Source organism: Chionomys nivalis, chromosome 13, assembly GCF_950005125.1.
Source record: "Chionomys nivalis chromosome 13, mChiNiv1.1, whole genome shotgun sequence".
Lineage (NCBI taxonomy): Eukaryota > Metazoa > Chordata > Mammalia > Rodentia > Cricetidae > Chionomys > Chionomys nivalis.
The window spans coordinates 66,985,346-67,000,255 of NC_080098.1; positions in this window are offsets into that span (position 1 = coordinate 66,985,346).

Consider the following 14,910-nt stretch of genomic DNA (forward strand, 5'->3'; position numbering starts at 1 on the left):
CTTTCTTGACTTCAGTCCTTAAGTTAGACTTGGTGCTGGAAAACTTGTAATACTTTAGCTTGGAGAAAGGATAGCCTTGTTTTGAAAGCTAAGTCATCAGGAATCGCCAACCATGAAGCCACCAGGATGAACAAAAGCAGAGTACATCTGTGGCAGCTGCATCAGGTACAGGGGCTGCATCGTGACCTAAGGTGCCCCCTGCTACCCTATGTTTTGCTGGACGCCCTTTGTGGTCCTCTGTTCTCCCATAGCATCCTTGGATTCATTGGATCATTGTGCTTAATGTCCATCTCTCCCTCTAGAAGTGTGCAAGGGTCAACCTCATGGGTGACTCGTTTACCACCTGACCTAGAGCCGTGCTCTTGTGTGTGTTAGGAGATATTCACCGAGCAAGTGAACGGAAGGAGATGGGGAGGTAGATGGGTTGAAGGATGTATGCGTGTACGTGCATATAGAAGATGGAAGGATAACTTATGAATAAATGGATGAGTAGATGTATGGAAGGAGATATAAGTTAATGGATTAGAAATGGCAGGTAAACGGAGATAAAAGTGACAGATAGACAGAAGGGTGGATGATGTCTGGTCACTACTCTGCTGCTGTGATAAAATGTTATGATCAAAAGCACGTTTTGGAAGAAGGAGTTTGCCTTGGCTTATGGTTCCAGGGTTTGTCCATCATGGCTGGGAAGCATGGCAGCAGCAATGGCAAGAATGTCAGCAGGAGAGGGAGGCTCAGAGCCGACGTCTTGAAACGCAAGCACAGAGTAGAGCAAACAAACTGGAAATAGGAAGAGGTGGTTTAGTCTCAAAGCCCTCCTCCTGCAATGCTCTTCTCCAGCAAGCAAGGCTTCACCGTCTGAGCCTCTCCAAACAGCGCCACCAACTGGGGACCAAATGCTCAAAGGCCCAAATATGTCCATTTGAGGGACATGTCCATTCAAACCACAAAAGAAGGATGCATCGCTAAGTGATGGGTGGATATAAATGGGTGCGTGGAACTCACAGGTCCCTGAAGCATTTTGCCCCCTAACTTGCCGATTTGACCTCCGCCTAGGATCTGCAAGCACACTTTTCTGTTGAAAGGCGGAACACACGCGTATGTGGATATGAGTAGGGTGCTGGAATCAAGAGGTAGGCATGGTATCCCCGCTCCAGATGCACTGGGTGGAGCCAAGAGCTCTATCCCTCGAGGAGGCAAAGCCCATGCCTGTCAGGCAGCCTCCTGGGCCCCATCTGCAGAGCTTAAAGAACAAAGCCCAGCCTGTCTCCATATGGCCCCCTCGCCCTATAAACTGTGCGTGTATTTATGTAACACTTCAGGCTTGACGGAAACCAGATGTGATCAATAGTGATTTGCGCTGCGTGGGAACGCTGACATACCAACCTATACATTTTTTCCCCCTATGGATGCTTGCACTTAGCAATCAGGCTTTAAATCTCAGCTTTGAGCACTGATACACATCCATTAACTTCATTCTTCTGCCAAGCAGAAACATCTGGCAACTTCTATGGGATCTGTTATGCGCATGAAAGAAATACGTCTGTGAACAACTCCCATTATCCACCAGCCGAGCACAGTACAAGGGATGGAACGCAGAGAGGAGATGAGAACAAGGGAGTGTGGTACCCTGCCCCTCGCTTGGGTGACCTGGTGGGACGACCCAGGGCAGGGTTTTCTAATTATGATCTTAAGAGTTGTCATTTACCAACTGCTTCCATTGTTCTAGGCACTGGACCACGGACAGAGTAACAACTGCGGTCCCCAGCTCAGCCGTTCTCTTTCCCAGATGGGCAAATGGCGGCATGGGGCTGACTTCTAACCGCAGCAGGGTTTTAAGGGGAGGGAGGCAGAACCCAGCCTCACTTTTCAGACTCTATACTGTCACCTCTTTCCATGAATATAAAGGGCTCTTCCTGTCTTTAAAATAAGGAAATTGTTGTGTTGCTTTCTCCACATTTGAGTTCTTTGCACGCTCCTGTGCTGAGACTCTGTTGTCCCCTCTTCAACGATCAAGTGTCTCTGAAGACGATCACGGGCACCCATCAGTACATCCCAGAGTCGGGGGGACTCAGGACAAGATCCCTGCTTAACTACTCTGTACTCAAGTGTTTCCCAAACGAACTAGACCTCAAGAATAGTGTGGTCCCCTGAAAGTCTTCCTGATACCTTGACAGTTGCTGAAGGATCTTGGCACAAAAAGTTTGCTGAGGGCCTGGGAAATGGCTCGGTTGTTAAAGTGTTTGCTGCACAAGCATGGGAACCTGAGTTTAAATTCTCAGCACTCACATAAAAAACTGGGTACGTGCTGGATGGTGGTGGCACACGCCTTTAATCACAGTACTCAGAGGCAGAGGCAGATGGATCTTTGTGAGTTCAAGGTCAGCCTGGGCTACAGAGGGAGTGCCAGGACAGGCTTCAAAGCTACACATAAAAATCCTGTCTCAAGAGAGAGAGAGAGAGAGAGAGAGAGAGAGAGAGAGAGAGAGAGAGAGAGAGAGAGAGGAAAACAACAGCAGCAACAACAAAAACTGTCCCGCACAAGTTTCAACAATAAAAGAAATGTAACCGAGTGCAGTAGTGGCCCATACTTCTAATCCCATCTCTCAGGAAGCTGAAGCAAGGAAAACCTGCAAAAGGAAGAGGAAGGGGAGGGAGGAGGAGAGAAAAGAAAAGATAACAAGAAAAAGAAGGGCAAGAGGGATGAAGCAGAAGGAAGGAGAAACTGGAGGAGCAAAGGAAGGGAGGAGGAGACAGAAGGAGAAATGGCAATGAGGGCACCTATCGTTTGCAGCAAAATAGGCTGGAGAACAGTGGAGTGAAATGAGCCTCGCAGAGAGAGACAGTCAGCTGCTCTCAACATGCTCAGCCGTGTGGAAACTAAAACAGGAGGCCTGAATTTAGGAGGGCATCACTAGAGACTGGGGGATTTAGGAGGGCATCACTAGAGACTGGGGGATTTAGGAGGGCATCACTAGAGACTGGGGAATTTAGGAGGGCATCACTAGAGACTGGGGGATTTAGGAAGGCATCACTAGAGACTGGGGGATTTAGGAGGGCATCACTAGAGACTGTGGAATTTAGGAGGGCATCACTAGAGACTGGGGTAGGGTGGACCAGGGAGGTTGAATTTGATGACAGCCCTCTGCGGGCATGTGTGGATGTCCCCTGACTCCCATTCTTGTGTACAACTCACCAGGCATTTCTGCAAATGGAACCATGAGCAATGGGCATCATCAATATGTACAATTAGCACATTTTAATAAACATTTAAAAACATTTAAATACATGTAGAGATGTCATTGAAGCTTTAAACTAAACTCAAACAAGCAATAGCCTTTGTCCCTAGCCATCAGGAATTCTGTTTTCTGTAGACCACATGTGGTGACGTGTGTGTATTTCCAGCACTCCGGAGATAGAGGAAGCAGGAGGATCAGGAGTTCAAGGTCAACCATAGCTACACAGCGAATGTGAGGCCGAGCCGGCCAACAGACCTGTCTCATAAAAGAGGGGGGATGGTGGAGAGAGATAAGGGGGGTAGAAGGAGCAGGAGGAGGGTGGGTGGGAGGAGGAAGGGAAGAGATAATGAGCAAGGTCTGCTTCCTTTCATTTCAGGCTCTCTGTAGTTTTGTGGAGAAATGGGCAAAAGCAGATTGCGCCAAGCATGATGCTAAATTCAAACGCCATCTGATAATCTTTAAGCTAACAAAGAATCACAGGCAACTGTCTCTTATTTATCCAAATCTAGGGTACAAACCTAGTATGTTCCTTTAATCCAGTCTAGTATGTTTGTTTAATGAGAATTTTCTCTGATGATAAAAGTTAGTCATGTTCATTAGGTGAAATTTGGAGGGTGTAGAAATTGCAAAGCAAAAGCCCAAAAGTCACTCACAAATGACCTTATCCTGCCTCATTTTCCCTAAAAGAAATCTTACTGTCTGAAAGAGCACTCTGAAGTTCACGGCCCCTTCCCTCTGTGATTTCCCGAGGCTGGCAGTCTGAATCCTTCGTGGCACTGGGGCTCGGCTTCTGATGGCAGAGAGAAACATGAGCAGAGCTCTGCAGGAATTTGATGCCACACTAAAATTGCTAGCCTCATCCTACCCTCGCTCAGAAAACTACCAGTTTGGCCTGGGTGGAGGCTATTTTAGCAAAAGCTTTACTGGGGTCCAACACGAAGCACAGAAACCACTCTGTGTCCTAACTCTGTGGATGAAGATGTCAGGACCAGATTGACACACTGGGATGGATGGCCCATAATTAGATGGTGTCACCAGAAGAATTAAGACCCCTAACTTCACCCCAGTCCTCAGACAGGAGATTCTTTACCATTTCCAATATGAGGGGAAAGTCATGCACCCCAACTAGGCTTCCAGACCCAAGTGCCCCCTTGGCCCCCACGCTATAGAAGTCAGGTGTATCATGAGCTTGAGTGAATTCAAAGTGCTGTGGTGGTTGATTTTCCTTGTGAACTAATGGGACTGGAATTGCCATGGAAACTAACTGCTGGCCCTCTCTGTGAGGGATGAACTGGGGCAGGTCAATGAAAAAGATCCACTCAGATTTCTTGGACCAAATGAAAGCCATTTGAGCAATACCATTGGCCTCTCTCTGCTTCCTGACTGTGGATGCGATGTGACCCGCTGCATCAAGTTCATTCCATCATGGATGCAGCTCATCATGATGGACCACATCCCCTGGAACCATGAGCCAAAATAAGCCCCTCCTTCCTTGCGTTACTGTTGCCAGATATTTTGTTGCAGCAGCAACATAAGTAACTGATACATCATCTCAAGAAAGACTACACAGATCACTGTATTCAAACCTGAAGACTCCCACAGGCATGGCACTTCCTTCCTGGTCCTTGATCCACCTTCCTCACAATACCACTCCTCCACCTCTGTGTTTATCTGCTACCATCAGAAGGAATGGATGTTCCAACAAGTACAGAGATTGGGGTCTGCTTCATTCCCATCTGTATTCTCAGAATCAAGAAAGTCATCCAGAAAAATGAGTATCAACAAATGCTCAAGGAAAATCCAAATGAATGGCCAAAGTACTTACTTATTTTTTAGGATGTATTTGTTTTTATTTTATGTGTATGAGTACTTGCCTGAGCATATATATATGTGCACTACCTGTGATAGGTGCACAAGAACAAAGAGAGGCCACTGGATGCCCTGGAACGGAGGCTACTAGCTGTTAAAAGATGCTGTCTGAATGTTAGGAAGTAAACTAAGGTCCTTTGCAAGAGCAGCAAGTGCTCTTAACACCGAACATTTTCTCCAGCCCCTGATGCACCTATTTCTTTTGGGAATGAATAAGAATTGATAACAGAAATGCCAGTCACAAATAAATAATCTATAGATATGATAGATAGATAGATAGATAGATAGATAGATAGATAGATAGATAGATAGATAGATAGATTTGGGTTGATTTTTTTTTTTTTTTTGAGACACAGTTTCTCTGTATATCCCTGGATGTCCTGGCCTCAAACTCAAAGATGTACCTGCCTCTGGATCTTGAGTGCTGGGTTTGAAACAGTCCAGCTAATAAATACCTTTTTTCAAAAAACAAATTTTCTACATGTAGTCGTGGTCCAAATGTGAAGTCTGTTTAGAGAAAACTTAAAAGAGAATGAATTTGATTTGGGGCCATTTCTCTTCCAGCAGCACCCAGGCTTACAGGGAGGTGCGTGCGGTCTCAGCCCACCAGCTGGCTAAATCCCGGATAAGATTAATGTAGAATGATGATGTCAACGATGTTTTGTTTTCAATTCTTAGCATAAAACTGAGCCCAGAAGTCTGAGTAAAGCAGAACACAAAAGACCCAACTTTTACAAACAAGACGTGAAAGTGTAGCTGGAGAAAAGGGGTGGGGAGGGCGGGTGCAGATGCTAATGCATTTTATCTCATATCGAGAGGAATCGAGACGCTGAATAAAGTTCCTAGGACAGGAAATGGAAATTTAAGTACATCATCATCTAAGGCAGTCAATAAAATAACAAAAAGTAATGGAATTATCGTCCTGAAGGAGGAAGAAAAGCAAGAGGAAAGTGGAAGCTAAGACAAGAAAATGCCCCTAATTTCTGGTGGGCAGTGTGTTAGCGACATGGAGAACTAAATCTCAACAGCAGCGCTTGGCATCTATGTGGGTGGCAACCTCAGAGTCACCAATTCACAGAAACTGCCTCTGGGGCGGAGGGGGGGGGACAGGGATGATGAACTAGGGACACAGAGTTCCGAGGAAAGAGACTGACCTTTTGATAGGAGCTTTTTAGTGTTAGGTATATTACCCTGGGGCTAGAGCACAGACTCGGTGGATCAGAGTGCACTTGCTGCTCTTGTAGAGGACCTAAGTTAGGTCCCACCACCTGCATTGCAAGGCTCACAATCACCTGTAGCTCAGCTCCAATGAATCCAGTGCCCTCTTCTGGTCTTTGATGGTGGCTGAATCCACATGGATGTGCGTGCACATACACACACACACACACACACACACACTTCAATATTTTTAAAAATAAGATTTCTTATCAGAGATTATCTTAGTTAGGGTTTCTATTGCTGTAAAGAGACACCATGACCAGAGCAACTCTTATAAAGGAAAACATTTAATGGGATGACCCCTTACAGCTTCAGAGGCTTAGTCCATTATCACCATGGTGGGCCATGGCAGTCGAAGCAGACCTGGTACTGGAGCTGAGGTCATTGCATCTTGACTCAAAGGCAGCAGGAAGTGGTCTGAAACACTGGTGTTGCTAAAGCATATACAAAATCTCAAAGCCCACCCCCACAATGACACACTTCCTCCAAAAAGACCACATCTACTCCAACAAGGCCACACCTCCTAATAGTGCCACTCCCTTTGGGAGCCACTTTCTCTCTTTTTTAATGATTTATTTTTATGCCTGCACATATGTCTGTATAATGGTGTCAGATCCCCTGGAACTGGAATTACAAACAGTTGTGAGCTTCCATATGGGTGCTGGGAATTGAACCTGGGTCCTTTGGAAGAACAACCAGTGCTCTTAACCACTGAGCCATCTCTCCAGTCCCATTCCACTCCCTGGCCCCCAAAAGCTTGTAACAATATCATAATACAAAATGTATTCAGTCCAACTTTAAAAGTCCCCACAGTCGATCACAGTCTCAACAGTGTTTAAAAGCCCAAAGTTTAAAGTTTCTTTTGAGATTCATGCAGTCTCTTAACTGTAATCCCATATAAAATCAAAATCAAAAGGCAGATGATAGACTTTCAGCATATTGTGGCACAGGATCCACATTACCAACCCAAAACATAGGGAAGGGAGAACAATGAGAAAACACTGGGCCAAAGCAAGCCCTACAGCCAGCGGGGCAAACTCCCAACTCTGCATCTCCATGTCTGATATCAACATGCTTCAGACCTCCACTTCCTTTTATCTTTGTCGACTGTAACGCACTTCCTTCTCTCCGGCTGGCTCCACTTCTTAGTAGTAGTTTCCCTCGGCAGCTATTCCGTCTGCCATCGCTAACTCCTGGGGTCTCCAAGGCAATGCAGGTTCCAACTTTACAGCTTCACACAATGGCCTCTCTAGGCCTCCATGCAGGGACACCCCTGACACATGCCTGTCCGCATGGCTTTCCTTAGTCACAGAGAGAGACCCCATAACTACTTTCTTCTATCCTTGACTATAAAGCCAGAATCATGTGACCAAAGCTGCCATGTTCTGCTGCTTGCTGAGGCTGGAGCGTCACCCCCTTGTTCAATTACATTTTCACCAGCTTTTTTGTGGTTTCCTTCACTGCCTAAGCTTGGTGGTCCTGAAACTCACTCTGTAGACCAGGCTGGCCTCGAACTCAGAGATCTCCCAGACTCTGCCTTTCCAGTGCTGGGATTAAAGGTGTGCACCACCACACCTGATTCTAAGCTTTTCTTTAATTACTTTCTACAAGTTGGAAGATTAGCTGGGTGGGATCTTGCTCTGAGGTCACCAATCCCTTTATTCCATTTCTTAATATTTTTATCTCCTTGAACACAGGATTTAGCTTTATTCCACTTCCTGGTGCTCCATTTCTCCTCAAACTTTACATTTTCTTGCTCTTTTTCATTAGAAATCTGTATAAGAGTGACCAGCGATAACCATCCAGCAGTCTATATTAGGCTGGTTTTAGATTTTCTCCAAATCTCCTCACTTTAGCCTCAGGCAGACTCTTCAAACAAGAGCAAAAAGCAGTCACAGTCTTCACCAAAATATCACAAGAATTATCTCTTAGGAAACATTCTAAAATTCTCCTCTGAAACCTCTTGAGTCAGCTCCTCACAGTGCAAATCACTCTTGCTACTACATATCTGGCCCATCTACCAGCTGGGGTTATCGTGTCTCCCATCGGCTCTTCTGACTTGCAGTTCACTTCTTGGTATCTCTTCTGAGAGCCTAGCATAGATCTCTGCCATCTTGTGCCCCTCACAAGGCTTGACATCCTTGCAACCCATGTCCTGTGTGTCAAAGGCGTCACCCTGCTAGCACCAAGCCCACCTCACTGAAAGTACCACTAGAAGAGGATGTCAGGTGTCCTCCATCACTCTCCATCTATTCCTTGAGACAGGGTCTCTCACTGATCCTGGAACTAGGTTGGGGGCCAATAAGCCCCAGCCATGCTCCTATCTCCACCCCATGCAACGCTGGGAGTTCCAGGTTACATGTGATCATTCCTGGCTTCTTACGCAGATGCTGGAGATTCACTCTCAGGTCCTCAGGCTTGGACCAGCTGTGGGCTCCAGTTCCAGCACAGACATCCCAACCCCATGCTCCAAATGCAAACCCTCTCTCTCCGTCATCCTTCCTGAGTGAGTCCAGGGCTATCACCCCCAATGTGGAAACCTCATAGTTCCAAGCAGCTCTCCTTGTATCAACTGACCTCCTAAATCAGGCTCTGTGTGCAAGTAGAAGAGATGGCTATGGAGGGCAAATCTGATCATGTTGCTCCTCCAGTGTGAGCTCAGTCTCTTCATGTTGACTAAATCCAGAGCTTCCAGGCCACCCTGACCACACATTCTTCTGGTTCCCATTGTCCTGATGCCATCCATGTACCTCTCTCACAAGCAGGGAGTTTGCACTCTAAGACAGCAGCTCTACCCGCTTTGCTGAAATGGTGCTCCCTGAGACTTTCGTTTTTCCTTCCAGCTGCTCAGTGACTAAAATTTCAGAAGTCTCTGGCCCCACAAGAGGCCATAACGTGTTTTTGCTGTTGTATGCAGATTTTCTTTGAGATACTCATAATTATTTATGTGTTTATCTGTCCTCCCACCAGACCATGAGTTAAAGAAAGTAAGAAGGTTTGTTGTTGTTGCTTGTGCTTTCTGTACACATACAAAATATTTCTGAGAAAATAAATAACTCAGCTGTGAACATCTGCTGCCACATAAAGCCCCACAGTTGCTTCCCTGGCACCCACCCTGGAAGTCTCTTGTGGTCACTGTTAATACCACTGAGTGAGAAAAGACCACTATCACTCTTTTGAGCTGAATTTGAAGCACACTGTGTTTAAATACTGGCCAGGTCCATTCCAGGGTTTCCAGAAATCGGCAACAAGTCACATTTTGCAGAGGTAAAGACAAACCAATACGGCTATCATATTTCCCACCAGGTCCAATCAGAGGAAAGCATACATCATGACGTATTTCCTGCCTACGTACTTCTTCTCATCTATGTGTGATCAAGCATATTCAGTGCAGATGGGTCAAACAAACTTCTTTGGAGGGTGAACACATGAGGCTTGATATTGCCCATAAACAATAGTCTCCAGCATTTCAGGAAGTACCTGTCCTTGGGCAAGGGGTTATAGGTTAGAGGCGTTTTCGTTTGATGGATCTTTTAGGTGCAGTAATTAAAACTTAATAATAAGTGTGGCTCTCACAGTCACCAGGACAAGGCACCCCAGAACAGGCATGTTAAAACATGGCTCTCTGTTTTTTGTTGTCCGTTGGTTCTGGAGGCTGCAAGCCTGAGAAATGGTTGTGTGAATCCTGTCTTCCTGGCTTGCAGATGCCTTCCCGCCTTTGTCCCCATGAGCTCATCCATCTTTGCCCATCTGTGCCCTCATTTCCTCTTCCCCTGAGGACACCAGTCACTTTGAACTAGGTGCCACCCCTCTAACTTCATTTTACCATAGCTACCTCCTGTAACAGTCTCTCTGTGGCTGTGATGAAATAACCCGAGAAAGGGGTTATTTTGCCTCATAGAGGGTAGAGTCCATCACTGTGGCAGCAGGGGCAGGAAGGGGAGGAAGAACAGGAAGTGAGGCCAGCCTATAAAATCTCAAAGCCTCCAGCCCCACACACAAACTTCCTCTAATAGGGCCCCACCTCTTAAGATTCAATTACCTCCTGAACACCTCTACCAACAGGAGAAAAAGTATATAAATACCAAGCCTGTAGAGGGTGGGGCATTTCCTATGCAAATCTTTAAAGTTTTTGTCTCCTGGTCAGGGTGGTGTTAAGTTTTGAATTCCTGGTTAGTGGGAATCTGCTGCCACTGATGTAATAAGCCAATCAAACCAAATTAATAAATCCAGGTTTATTCTGAGCAAAGCATTCTTAGGTGGCTCCAGAGGAAGTTGAGAGGACCATGAGGGGAACCCACGAGGTGGGGGCTTTATAATGCTCTCCTGGAGCAATGGCGGGCCTTCTGAGATGCAGCTGGGTTTGGAGAGAGATGGGGGAGGGGGCTTGGGATGGGGCTTCCACCCGAACATTCCAGACTCTTTGGAGACATGGATGCCAGGGACTGGAGTGAAGCTTCCACGAGAGTGAGAGGGACCTGGAAATATGACTTTGGAAAGGATACAAGTACATCTGGTACACACACTGTGTCCAGGGTACCTACATGGGCCACCACTGTCCCCTTCCAAGGGAGGAACCACTGTGAAGCTGATAGACTCTACCTTGTGGCCAAGGTTCTTCCCAGTCCCTCCCAAGGCCATCGCTGGAATTTGGCATTGCCACCATTAAGGTGGCCTTAGAGAGGGGCAGGGCTTTGGAGGAAGAGCTGGGGTGACTCTCCAGAAAAAGATAAGGCCTAAGAGCCTGTACAGCCCTTGTGGTGCCCCAGGCAACAGTGACTGATTGTTTCAGATGTGATTAGGTTTCTAAAAGTCCTTTTAAAAATGTGTTCAGCTGGAAAATAAACTTCCCTCCTGGGTCAGACAAAACGGGAAGTGAGACTCTCAACTGGTTAATGTAGGACTTTTATTCTGACAAGGTCACTTCAAACTACCTGGAGCAGATAAGAGTGCTGCCTCTTCTGATGCAGAGGGCCGCAAAATGAGGGGAAATTTGCAGAAGTCATTTTGCTGTTAAGATGCACACATTAGAGACTTCACATATAGGTGTGAATTGAAGCATCACATGGAACCCCAATGTGACTGTTACCCATCCATCATAACTAACAGATTTTTAAAAAGACGCGGGCACTATGTGGCACACATCTGTAATCCCAGCACTTGGGAGGTAGAGACAAGAGGCCTGTAAATTTGATGTCAGTGCGGGCTATAGAGCAAGCTGGAGACAAGCCTCAGATACAGATCAAATCAGTGACTCAAAAAGAAGACAGAGGCTAGGGACTGCCGAGTTTGTCAAGCGAAACCCTGAATTGGACCCTTGGGCCTGCATAAACCGGGTGTGGTGCACAAATCTTCACAGGGTAAAACCATTGTCCGACAACACACCTGTAATCCCAGCCCTCTTGAGGTGGAATAGGAGGTTCTGAAGTTCAAGCTGCAGCCAGTCTGGGACACGTGAAAAAACAACAAAGAGAAGTAAGAGGAAACAAGGGAAGGAGAGAGGGGAGGAAAGAGGTAGGGAGAGAAGAGGGTGTTTGGAATTTGTGGGACCTGGAAATAGCCTGGGATGAGGGGAAACGTGTTCTATGGAGTGACAGAGATTCAGGATCACTATTGAGGTCGGTCGTATGGCTAGGGATGCTGGAAAGTCCCAGTGGTCCTGAACATATCCAGAAGTGGTTTCTAGAATGACAGCATAGTTATCAGAAATGTAGATCTTCCACAGACAGTCTTCCCTTTTAAAGCGTGCATAAGCTAATATTTGCACAGGAACCTCCGCCATTCCACTCAATCGTCTGCCCACTCTGCAGTGAGCTCAGCTTCAAGCCAGTCTCCACCACAGTAATGCTGGGAAGGAAATCAGCTACCAGTCAGAGAGACTTGAAGCTCACAACACGGACATCCATCTGTCCAACTTCCCACCCAACTGTAATGGTTTAGATGAAATACTGTGGTTCGCTGAGGAGTGGCAGCGGGCAGCGGGCCACAAGGGGCATCCGGGTCCCACCACCTGAGGTCTCTGTAGGTCCCAGGTGGGTGTGGGCCCCAGGCGGGTGGGAGGCAGCAGGTGAGAGACCTCGGTGGGTTGTTGGCTGTGGGCAGGGCAGCCAGTCCCACGAGGATCCATGGTGGTTAGGAGACGGATAGGCACGCCATACAGAGTTAGTATTTATTTAGTGGGTTATGGAAGGAAAGGGAAGGGAAGAGAGGGAGCGATGGAGGGAGGAAGAGAGAAAGAGAGAGAGAGAGAGAAGGTGGGGAGAGGAGAGGAGACTACAGCCATCTCTTCCAAAGAGAGACCAGGCAGAGAGAGCGCAGGCAGCTAGACTAGCTGCCAGTGAGCCCCAGAGATCTGCCCATCTCTGTCTCCCCAACTCTGGAATTACACACCCATTTTTGTTTTTATTCCATTTTATTTTTTAGTGTGGGTAAGGGAGATTTCTCTCAGGTCCCCAGGTTTACAAGGCAAGCACTTCACTGACTGAGCCATCTCCCTAGCCTGGTCCTGGCTTGTTCTCTCCCATGAAGCTCTATAACCTCTTCCTTCTGCCAGGAGAGGCTGTTTAAAGAGTGGGGCCAGAAGTGGAAATTCCTCGTCAATCCTCTCAACCCTTCCAAGATTCCACAGGGAATCTCCAAAGTTCATTTTAATCTCATTGAAATTATCATAGAGCTGACAAAAACACGATGTAATTTTTGAAAAGAAATTTTTTTCCAGAACCTGATTGGCAGCTGTTAAACCAAAGAGCTGAAGGGCCTGTGTTTGGCCTGAGCAATGAAGCAGCCCAGACTAGACCAAGCCAATCTGAGGGCCCTTGCACCGAGTGCCATCTTGCCACACTGAAACTCTAAGAAGCTGGCAAACCCCAGGCAGAAAACAGAAAATTCCAGATGGCTTGAGCCATAAAGGAAGGCATCTGCTCAGCCTTTGCCAAAAAATAAAACAGCAACAACAATAATGTAACCCGAAGCTGACCAATCAGACTTTGGTCCTCTTCCTCTGTTTTCCTGTTCCCATCTTACAAACCCCACTGGTCTGCTACAGTCCTGTGGGAGCCCTTGTTCTGTTCTGCAGGATGAGGCTGCCATGGGTCACAATCAAGTAAATGACAGTAAGAATAATGAGTAAATTTTGTCTTTATTTTAAAAGATTTATGTATTTATTGTTGTTTTGGTGTGTGTGTGTGTTTCCTCAGAGGCTAGAAGGGGCATTGAATCCCCCAGAGCTGGAGTCGGCAGTTGTGAATCATCTGACATCGGTACTTGAATCCGAATTGTAAGAGCAGCCAGTGCTCTGAACCTCTGAACATCTCTCCAGCCCTTTGATTTTTGTCCTTGGACACAATATGTACACTGGCTCCACGGAGTTTCTGGTGGTTTCTCTGGGATGTAATCTGCAGTGTGGTACTAGACGCCCAGTCTCTAATTTGTTCAGACAAATCCTGCATATGTATGATTCCTATCTTTACTGTCTTAGTATATAAAATATTGTCATCTTTTATGGAGGTGTAATAGAAAGCACAGAGAAATCATAAACGTGTACACAAATGATAGAAGGGTTCTCTTGGTTCTCTATGCAGTGAAAATTCCTACACAATTCCAAAAACCAATAACCTGACAACTGGGTGGGGCTGGCATCTGCCCACCCATTTCCCTCCTGCACAGCTCAGCCTTGCACTTACACACTTGGAAGCTTCCTGAGCTTTAGGGACTTCAGTAGGGCACCAGATTTTTATTGGGAAAGAGGAGAACTTGTGATGCCCAAAACAAAAGGCCAGGATGTTTTAACAAAACCTTACTCTGAGGTCAGGAATCCTTCCTATTCGCAGCTCAGGCCATTAAGTCACAGGAATGAAGATTCAGTTAGCAGAGCATTTGCTATGCAAGCATGAGGACCTGAACCTGGATCCCCAGTACCCATATCAAATGCTGGACACGGTGGAATGTGCCTAAAATCTCAGCACTTGGGAAGCTGAGGCAGGCGCATTCTGGGGCTTGCTGCCCAGCTGGTCTTGTCAACGTGGTTCAGGGAGAGGCCCTGCCTCAAAAAATAAGGGGGAGAAGAAATCAAGAAGGACACCTTCTGGTTTCTACATGCATGTACACAGTCAAGCACACACAAACACAGGGGCACATACAGCACACACACACACAATGAAGAAGTAAACTAGGGATGATAAGATAGCTCACCGAGTGTGTTATTACTTTCCTGTCGCTGTGATAAAACACCACGGTTTTTATTTTAGCTTCGGTCCCACAGTTTGTTACATCAGGGAATGTACTGCCAGGCAGAAGGGTCCAAGTGGTGAGGGGACTACGACAGCAGGACGTGTGGCAATACTGTCAACCCTCAAGTCCCACCCTCAGCGACTCATTTCCTCCATCTCCTAAAGCAAGGCTCCATCTCCTAAAGGTCCCATAATCTCTCCAAGCAGGTCACCAATCAGGGGCCAAGTGTTCAAATACATCAATTTATAGGGGCATTTCTTATTCATACCACCACAGCAGGTAAAGATGCTTGCCATCAAAACCTAGTTGAGTTCAATCTCAGGAGCCCACATGATGAAAAGCAAGAACCAACCCC